Source organism: Papaver somniferum, chromosome 6 (assembly GCF_003573695.1).
Source record: "Papaver somniferum cultivar HN1 chromosome 6, ASM357369v1, whole genome shotgun sequence".
Taxonomy (NCBI): Eukaryota; Viridiplantae; Streptophyta; class Magnoliopsida; order Ranunculales; family Papaveraceae; genus Papaver; species Papaver somniferum.
The window spans coordinates 88,533,008-88,543,426 of record NC_039363.1 but is presented as its reverse complement, the minus strand read 5'-3'; the positions used below and the strand labels follow the sequence as shown (position 1 = coordinate 88,543,426).

Genomic DNA, 10,419 nt, shown 5'->3' with positions numbered 1-10,419 from the left:
GAGATACGAATTTCAGCCACACAAGTTCTCCACCTAACACATGGCAACTTGCGGCCCAAAGACAAACAACACGGTTTGCACCAAAACCCTAATTTTGGCCGCGCCCACACTATGCCATGCCGACCCTAAACCATGACGCTGGCTACCAGACAAAGGGTTGAAATAATCAACGGCTGCCCTTCATGTTGAGATACGAATCTTATCCACACAATTTCGCCACCTAACGCATGGCAACTTGCGGCCCAAAGCCAAACATCACGGTTTGCACCAAAACCCTAATTTTGGCCGCGCCCACACTATGCCATGCCGGCCCTAAACCATGTCGTTGGCTACCAGACGAAGGGCTGCAAGAATCAATGGTCCCTTCCATTTGAGAAGCAGATCTCCTCCGTCCAAGATCACCATCTGACGCGTGGCAACTTTTGGCCCAACGCCAAGCCTTGATTTTGGCCGCGCCCAAACTATGCCAAAACTCCTAATTTGGCCGCGCCTAAAATATGCGCGAGCGTGTTGGACATGCCACCATTCCACAGCTACTAGAACGTCACTATGCCACTGATATTGGGATGCCACCATGCCACAGCTACTAGCACGGTGCCATGCCACAACTACTAGCACGTCGCTATGCCAAGGCTACTGGCATGCCACCATGCCACAACTACTAGCACGTCGCTATGCCACGGCTACTGGCATGCCACCATGCCATAGCTACTAGCACGTCGCTATTCCATGGCTACTGGAATGGCACCATGCCACAACTACTAGCGCGTCGCTATGTCACGGCTACTGGCATGCCACCATGCCACAGCTACTAGCACGGCGCCATGCCACAACTACTAGCACGTCGCCATGCCACAAATACTAGCACGTCGTTATGCCACGGCCACTGGCATGCCACCATGCCACACGTAACAACATGCTACACGTTTTCCCATGAAAACACTCGAGACATCTAACACATGTCACAAACTAGGGGATGCTCATAAAGGGTATTGGTTTGGCGGTTTACAACGTGCGGCGTACACTACGCTTGTTACATGAAAGTGTCATAAGAATGAGTCAGTTAGTAAATACAAGGAATAATGGTGAAACGCTCCTTTCATTATGGAACATCAATTCCAGGCGTTACCCGTTACCACCTCCTTCCACTTTACTCAGCCGTTACCATTTCTTACGAGACCAGAGTACGTTATGTTACGACTTGTATAAATAGGTCTTACCTATTTCCACGAAACAACAAGTTTTGGTCAGGAACATACAACAATCTCTTCACTTACCTCCCCAAAACCAACCCTTCTCCTTCACTTTGTGACCGAAGCAAGTCTGAAACGGCCATTTCTTGGTCTAGGCCGGATTTGTACAGATTGATCTCTCGAATCTAAAGTACTCCCTTGCAGTACATTGTTTAGGGTTTAGACTCGTTTCTCACCCACAACACACGAAATTACCGAAACCAGCAGAAACTGTTTTCACCCTCAAACACTAGGATAGAAAGTGTAGTTGAGCTCAAGGACTTCATGGTGATTCATCATACAAGAAGAATAAGTACTCAAGGAACCGGTGGAACTTCTTGATGAGTGCTAAAAAGTGCATATTTCTATATATTTTTCTTGGCATTTAACTCATCTTTTGTGCATTAATTCTCCATTTTATCCCATATTCTGTATTTTCATTGTTTTCAAGAATAAATACTTTTCTTAATTAATTTTGCATTTTTAGGTACTAAATAAAGCCTGGTTAACTCACGAAGTGAAAAGAGCAAAGAAACGGCAAAGACTCCCGCAGAAAGGCAGCGAAGAATGATGTTTCCAAGAGCCGGATCAACTAGAAGTGGGCTTGGAAGGAATAATTTGTTCTTAAAGAAGAAGTGGGCTCAGAATTGTCTAAGACCAAACTCTAACCTAAGTCCAAGACCAAGCCCAAAGCCTGCCTAAGCTCGTAGCCGTCAGATTGGATCCACAGATGCATCCTACGGTCGCTTCATCGTCATGCATCGAAGTCTGAAGCTCCTGTCAAACACTACAGCACCTAACTCCATCTTGAGCCGTCAGTTTCGTTGTACTTCCGCATCCAACGGTCGCTCCTCGATTCCTTCCATCTCGCCGTCAGATTGATCTATCAATTCCACATCCAACGACTGAGCTTTGCAAATCATCAAGCTTGCTATCCTCGCCACACACCCAAGCACCTAATACCTATACCCATCAACCAAACACTCCCCTCCTTCTCCTCCATCGACTTCACCTCCCTCACCCCCGTCTGCAGAACCACTCCCCATCGCCTGCACCACCATCATCACCTCCACCACCTTTCTCAACCACTCCACAACCAAACCAACTACAACCCATCTCCTTTCCCATCATTTCCCTACCTCTCTACCTATCTATTTCATCAATCTCTCTTCTTTTCTTTCTCTGAAACCCTAGGAGAGAAATTGATGAATTAGGTCGAGTTAGAAAAGCAATTGGAAGGCATGGAGAGGAGCAGGAGAGTCAGAAGAAGAATGGGTCGAAGACAGGAGTAGTTATCATTTCATCAAGTTAGGTATTTTTGAAACCCTAATTTCTATGATTTGGGGGAAAATTGTAAACCCTAATTTTGGGTATAAATAGAAGGCTTGTGTGTTATGTTAAAGATATGCCTGGACTAGCCAGAGCACCACCAAGAGGCCTGGAATAGCCAGGATCTCAACTGTTAATTTTGTTTTCAATATCAGTTCATTTTAAAGTTCAGTTGTTCAATTCATCATGTTCTAGTTTAATTGCTAAGGAGGAGATGAAATCATGATGCTTCTGCTAATTCAATCCAAGCTAGATATTGTGCTTGTTGTGCTGAAATGTTTAGGATAGTCTTAATCAAAGAACATCCTTTAGGTTGTTAAAACACCTAAGTGGCTTCTCTGCGGGTAGTTGCAGTGTGAGAGCCCCAACTATCACAAGGTTTAGAATTATCTTAGTGCCTTTAGCCTCCTTTCTAACCCAACCCTTTGATGAGAAGCAGGCATAGAACCTCCACTGCCATCTAGTTAGTCAGAAAGCCTAGAAGCTGACTGATAACTAACAAGGGACAAGAGCAGTATTGAACTGAGATTGCCTTAGCATAGGTAAAATGGTGGATTTGAAGCCTTAGTACCCTGCCACTGTTACCTTTACTTTCCGTCACTATTTCAGTCACATACCAAAACAGCTCAGTTGTGTTTCAACACAACACAAAATTCATTCCCACTGTCACTAGAAAAGTAGAAACAACATTTGCACCCTCCAAGTCCCTGAGGACTTTCCCTTTCTTCCCATCACTAGCTACATTCGACCTTGTATACTTGCAGGTGTAGTTGTAGGCTTTCTTAAAAACCTACCACTTCTCGACAAAAAGGTATGTGAAGACTTGAACTTATTTATCACTCAAAATTCTATCTATTCTATCTCCTACTTCTTGAGACAAAAAGCCGTATGCTATATATAGACTTTGATTATACACATTTGGTATTTCGATCCTAGTATACCTCGCCTATCTATATCTCGAAATATGTGTTGGTAAGCTTTTTGCTTCGGCCAAGTTTATCTTTACCTAGTGACGAAAGTCACGTTATGTTTCAATCACTTTGAAAATTGCTTTGGCGAGAAATGGTGTAACAACTTTATAACGTCTTCTAAGAATATTTCAATGATTGGAATGAGAGTTTAGATTACATAACCAATGATGGACATAAGCATTGTTGTGGAAATACATTTGTGTATAAGTCATATTCCTTGAACCAAAGTTTGCGAACTTTGTTGATCAAGAGAACCGGAAGAATGGAGTGAGCCAAGTCCGCGAACTCAGTTCGAGAACTGCCGAAGTTCTCAAACCCGAGAATTTCTGCTGGAGTTGACAAACTAGTGCATGAAGCTAAGTCCGTGAACCCAGCCCGCGAATCGGCGAAGTTCTCAGCCCGAGAATTTCTGCTGGAGTTTGTAAACTCTACCCGGTAACTTAAGTACACGAACCTAGTCTGCGAACTTGAGGAGGTTATATATCTGAAGATGATTTCTGAACTTAAACTTAAAAAGACTAAGGAATGCAGTTTGCAAACCATGGCTATAAAATTTCATGAACTGATTCAAGTGAATCAAATCATCTTTGCTTCAATTGTGTCTTGTGTAGTTACATAAGATTTCCTTGCAATTGAACAACTCTCTAACTAGTTCCTTTGAGTCATTTGAACTAGTTTTGGTGAAGAAGAACATGATTGATATGAAATGCTCATATGGCTAACCTTTGGTTAACTATTCTTGAACCAACAAGTGCATACGTTTGGGTACGGTTAACAAACCTAGAAGCGTGCATTTCAATTGTGTATAACAAGCTAAGTTTTCGATCTAACGGTTGATAAATATTAGCTTGAATCTAAATCAGGTTTTCATCTAACGGTGGATATTGATTGCTTTGTTACCAAGGTAACCTAATGGCAAACCCTGATTTGAAAGACTATATAAAGGAGACATATAGTATTGTGCAAAACTAATCCCTACACCTTACGTGTGATACTAGTTTGCGTGCTAGAGTCGTTTCTCCTTTAACCTTTGGTTTTCTTCTTCTAAAACCATGTTAACGACTTAAAGACTTCATTGGGATTGTGAAGCCAGACCGATACTACTTTATCGTAGTTGTGTGATCTGATCTTGCATCTTCTATCATACGAGTACAATCATATTGATTGGCTTGATATTGATATCTCCGGCAGGCAATATATAAAAAGTAATCACAAACATCTTCGTCTCATTGTTTGTGATTCCGCAACATCTTGTTTCGCTACCATACGATTAAGATTGTTGTGAGGTGATTGATAACTCTAGGATGTTCTTCGGGAATATAAGACCGGATTATCAATTGGTTCCTGTTCACCTTGATTATTATCAAAATACGGAACAAAACCTTTTAGGGTTTATCTGTGGGAGACAGATTGATCCTTTGATAGACTTGTCTGTGTGAGACAGATTTGTTTATTGTTAAGTCTTCGAATTTGGGTCGTAGCAACTCTTAGTTGTGGGTGATATCATCTAAGGGAATCAAGTGCGCAGTATCCTGCTGCGATCAGAGGCGTAGGGAGTGCAACTGTACCTTGGATCAATGGGAGACTGATTGGGGTTCAACTACAATCCAGTCCGAAGTTAGCTTGGAGTAGGCTAGTGTCTGTAGCGGCTTAATATAGTGTGTGTTCAATCTGGACTAGGTCTCGGGGTTTTTCTGCATTTGCGGTTTCCTCGTTAACAAAATTTCTGGTGTCTGTGTTATTTCAATTTCCGCATTATATTGTTTTATCTTTATAATTGAAATAATACAGGTTGTGCGTTCGATCATCAATTAGAGTAATCCAACCTTTGGTTGTTGATTGTCATTGATTGTGTTAGAGCATTGCTCGGTTGAACCCACCAAGCGTTGGTATGTCAAGTTTGGTTCTCATATTTTAGTGAATCAAAACTCATGTTAAGAGTCGCTTGATTATATACTAGAGTGAACTTCGTATAGGTTAGCTTGAAAGCATTAGGATATGAGACATTACAAGTATTGCGAAGACTTGAAGATGTGAAGAAGTACGGAGCTACAACAACAACAATCATCCTTCCACTCGAGGTTAGTGATATTTGACTTGAACTGTTTCATTCCCTAACGTATCTTTCAAGTCGTGTATATTGAAAACATAACTAGGAAGCATATTTGAACTCTAGATAGACATAGTATTAAGGAATACAATACGAGGTTATTGCTTAACCATTAAACTTTGTAGATAAGACATCGCCATAATCATTTGAATGCTATTGTGATTATGTATGGGTATGAGGTGAGGATATCATCCTAGGGAACAATGTTTACATGTGTTCTAAAGAAGTAAGTTCATAAACTTGTTTGTGAACCGAAAAGGAAATTTCCAGGTGTTATTGGTTTTGTTATTCATTGCATATCTTATGAACAACCAATATGTGTGATAGAGTATAACCGCTCACAACTTGTTGTGTTCTTGGTAGAACTATTCACAAAGGCCTGACTTATGTATTGGTAGAACTTTTATTAGTAAAACCAATCTTAAGTAATCACCCGTGGTATGATCGGATTATGTCTGCCGTGGGGAAAGGGAACCGATCCTAGTAAGGGAAAGGGAACCGATCCTAAGGTGTGCAGTCATCAAGGGGAACCGATCCTTGTATGGGGTGCAACAAGGTTTATAGAAGAAAGGGGAACCGATCCTATGGACATGTGCAACACATATAAGTTAGATACCATATATATGTGGGGAACCGATCCTAGTCACTACACCAAAACAAACATTTTGTGACACAAATATGTGTGACTTCTTATTTATTGTGACACATTTAAGTGTAACAAACATGGTGCTTTTCTTTGTCACACATTTAGTTGTCACGCCAGTAAGTGTGACTTTAATTAATTTAAATCACACTAATAAGTGTATCAAATCTCTTACATATATTAGTGTAACAAATTATGCACTAATTAAGAAAAAAAATTATTTATTTTTGTTCCTTACCGGGTATCCCATCTCACTACTGTAGAATCGAAGATATTTTTAAAATTAACATCTACAACAATCCACATGAACAAGTTTAAAAGAGTATAAAATTAATTAAAAAAAATTGTTTAAACATCAGCTTGTATATATCACAAGTACTCGTAAAAACTAAATAAAAGAAAAAAACTAACAAATAGTCCTAAAAATCATCAACTCTTCGCTAGGAATTGATCTTATTTTACAGATTACAATCGCTTCTTATTCCATATCACCCAGCCACAACCAATAGTCATCACCTTGAAGAGGGTCCTATATTGGCACAGAAGCATTTTAGACACATTCCATGAAAACCTTCGCTCATTCTTTGGAACAAGTCTGTGGTGACATATTTTACCTTCCAAATCGATCACCACATATCCAGTAATCAGTATGTTCCCTTCTTTGTCATTCACATTCTGATTTGTAGATTCCTCACAGCCAAAATTGTTGAAAGAATGTGCATCAATGCAGGATCCACATTCCTGGTAAAAGTATTCGACTCAAAGTCAGGACTGCGACAATCATCCGTGGTTGGTCCTTCGGGTGCCGGGTACTGGATGATCATTGGATATTTTTTGTGCCATGACCTGTAATGCAGCAAGTACATAATCAATAATAAAGTCCTCATATGTAATGTGTAAATTTGGTCCCAACCTATCCGAGTACCTGGTTGAAGAACAATATCATGGTGTTCATTCTAATTTAACAAATAATAGTTAAAAGGTCGCAAAACGTCATATAAGTACAAATTTAACAAATAATTTAATCTTAAACAGTAACACAAAAGTTAATCCAACAATGAAAACAGAAAAATAGGGTGATTGTCATAAAATCACAAGAGATATTAACTTTTTTGACCCGACCATGGAAGAGTTGCCTTTGTTTAGTTTAGTATCACAACTAGCAGCTGCGAGAAATGCATAGGTACTGAAACAGAGATGTTGGATGTTGTCACAAATTATTATTATTAACTGTACTACTATGGCTACCAAAAACAGAGATGATGGATGTTGTCACAATGCACTAAATAATATAAAATAGCATAACTTGTGAATGAGGAATCCAGCCACAGACAGCCTTAAGAACTTAGCAACTCCCACCGAGGAAGCATCAATTCTGTGAGCAGTTAGAAAACAAGCATTAACATAAATGTGGGCAATAGATGCTAGATTGCTCCCAAACTCAGGGTCATTCGTTAATTCTCCTTTGCAGAATCTCTCATTTTCAAGGAGCACAACACCTCAACGGGAATTGCATTAATCAAATCCTGGACTTTCTTCCGATACAACCATTTGCCATTTCAACCTGTTAAGGGGGCCAACCATTTGCCATTTCAACCTGTTAAGGGGGCCAACACTAAATACGAACATTTATAAGGTAAAAATTCCATTTAACGAGGTTATTTAAGGAGTCAAGGTTAAGGAAAACTCACCTTGAGTCCAAGGAGCTCAGATAGTGTAAGACACAAGAGGCTTCAAGGTGTACCTACGACACCCTGGGCTTCAAGCTGTACCTATAAGTCCAGCAATTCAAATACAATAAGTTCAACTGAATACTGAACCACACCATAATCAACGATTCTGGGACATTAATTAACCACTAAATTAACCAATAAAATGGTCCTTTGTTCCTATGCAATATAGCAAGTAGTGGGTGAACTAAGACAAAAAAACAACTCTTAACAAATACATTCTTAAAAACATTTGATTGAAAAAAGAGCTGCTTGAGCTGCCACCTGAACTGGTTATCCTAATGGGTTCTTGGATTTTTTTAAGTTACAGACTGGCCTGTTAATGAACACTTTGGTTTGGTACTGTATGTAAGCTAGCTACCAAGTTAGGGGAGGGAGTGGCACGTACGAAAAAGCAAGGAGAAATGAATAAAATTTTGTGTACAAAATCATGTTTAATGGCTTCAAACTTTGGATAAATGTTGTCCTAATGGTAGCATTTATGGGTACCTTGAGCATCATTAGATCTTTTCTTAAGATTTTAGTTAGTTGAAGTTCATATGTTTAGACCAGAAAGAGTAATTTCCAATAATATAACTAAGAAACACAACAACTGTATAGAATAATTATACTTCTTTCACGCAATTCATCAAGCAGCTGGTGCACAAACAAGTTAAATTAGTCTGTATCATACAAATCAGCACCAAAAAGAGTATGAAACTAACAGGACACTAAACGTATTGCAATCTGAAACTCACTAGATCGATGTGATACCAAAATCCTTAACGTTGTACCAAATTTCATTAACCTGCAGTAGATTCTAAGGCAGAAGTAAAATTACAGAAATTAGCGCATGAATAAGTAAAATTACATAGGAAAAAGAATAGTAAAGGATCTAATCATACGATTAGGGGAGAAGAATAATTGTCATTAGAGAATTTATTCTATAGAAACCGTAGCAAATTGTGTTGATAATTTATCTAACAAATTAGGGTAAAAGAATAGTAACATAATTTCATTATTTGAAAGAACATAAGAACCGTACAAATCTTCCAGAAGAAAATGGTATAAAGCTTAACGAAATCAAAAGATCTTTTTTTTTTCCAATTTTGTTGTAAAGGAAGCTTCACGAGATTTAGAAGAAGAGGGTAGAAAACAAAAAAAAGAAGTGAAGGCATACCTCGATCCAAGAGAGTATAATATCTTTTACTTTCTGGTTTTTAGGTATAATAACCGGAGAGGCGGAGACGTGGTTACTGGGTCGATCCGAAAAAGGGGAGAAAAATACGCGAGAGGGGAAAAATATATTCCGGAAAAACTATATTCACATTTTTGTTTTTTCAATAATTAGTCACACTATTTAGTATCACAAAATTACTTAAAAATACAATATAATTAAATAAAGATTTATTGTTACACTTTTTGATGATGTAACACATATTTGTGTAACAATATTTGTCACATTAATTAGTGTATTCAGTGTTACAAATTATTCAATCTGGTGTAGCGAGTACCTAGTCAATCAATCTTTGGTAAGCTAGTGTGACTATGCTTAGTACTCACATGGAGGTAGAACCGAAACTAGTTTTGGTAGAACCTTAAACCCATGATTGTGATTGAATGTTGGTTTGATCAATCACATAGTTCTTGAAAGTCATATGAACCAATTCTAAACTTATTTGGAAGTGTCGCAAATCTGTTTCAAGGTTGTAAGTGTGAAAGAGAACTTACAAAGTAAAGATGTCGACAAACTTTGAACACGTGCTGAGAATGTTTATTTTTTTATAATTGTTCAAAGATATTCCTTAACGGTTAAGGGAAGAGAATCCCAGGATCGAAACATAAGTAAGTTAAGAATCTTTTAATTAAGGTTATTAATTTCACTTTGTAGGGAAATTCCAGAATTAGTAATGTGCATTTACTAATTAGATTTTCCGAGAGATTTCGATTGTTATTTTTGGACAGAGCATTTCTAGGAATTATGAAAACCGAATCTGTGCTTTTATGAATATCTTGAGAATATTTTCGGTTTTGGAAATTCCTTGGTGTCCAAACTTCCTTGTCTATAATACTCGAAGTTTGCTTTTCTAGCAAACTAATCCTTCGTAACAACAGACTTCCTCTTTTGTCTTTGTTACTGGTTTAGCCGCCTATCGGAGAGGAGAGTAATCTAATTAAGTGAAATCTCTTACGACCGCTCGTTTTAAAGTCTTCTTTGGGATTGAGAAGCTCTAGCGCGATCCGATGGTGGGAAACTAGATAATTGTGGTTTATCTTTGTTTTCGATTGATTTGATTGACTAACGGTGGTTGAAATCGGATTGCACCTAGTTTGTTTACGCTTGAGAATCTTCTCTTCTGATATAAGATTCACTCAAACTAGTTTAGAGTTTCGACAGGGATCTTTAGACTGTTTTTAGTTCTAA

The 10,419-nt window shown here is 38.6% G+C and overlaps 1 long non-coding RNA gene across 2 annotated transcripts; it reads right to left on the bottom strand.

Moving 5' to 3' along the window:
• Nucleotides 1-6,600: 6,600 nt before the first annotated feature.
• On the bottom strand, nucleotides 6,601-9,258 carry LOC113288325. 2 transcript variants are annotated; one of them, XR_003330573.1, is made up of 4 exons: nucleotides 9,175-9,258; nucleotides 8,753-8,814; nucleotides 6,900-8,057; nucleotides 6,601-6,814 (listed from the first exon to the last, which is right to left on the bottom strand). It is a non-coding gene; the product is annotated as an uncharacterized LOC113288325 (long non-coding RNA). The 2 variants fall into 2 exon arrangements; XR_003330572.1 differs by having other exon boundaries at nucleotides 6,601-7,131; nucleotides 7,394-8,057.
• Between the last annotated feature and the right edge of the window lie 1,161 nt (nucleotides 9,259-10,419).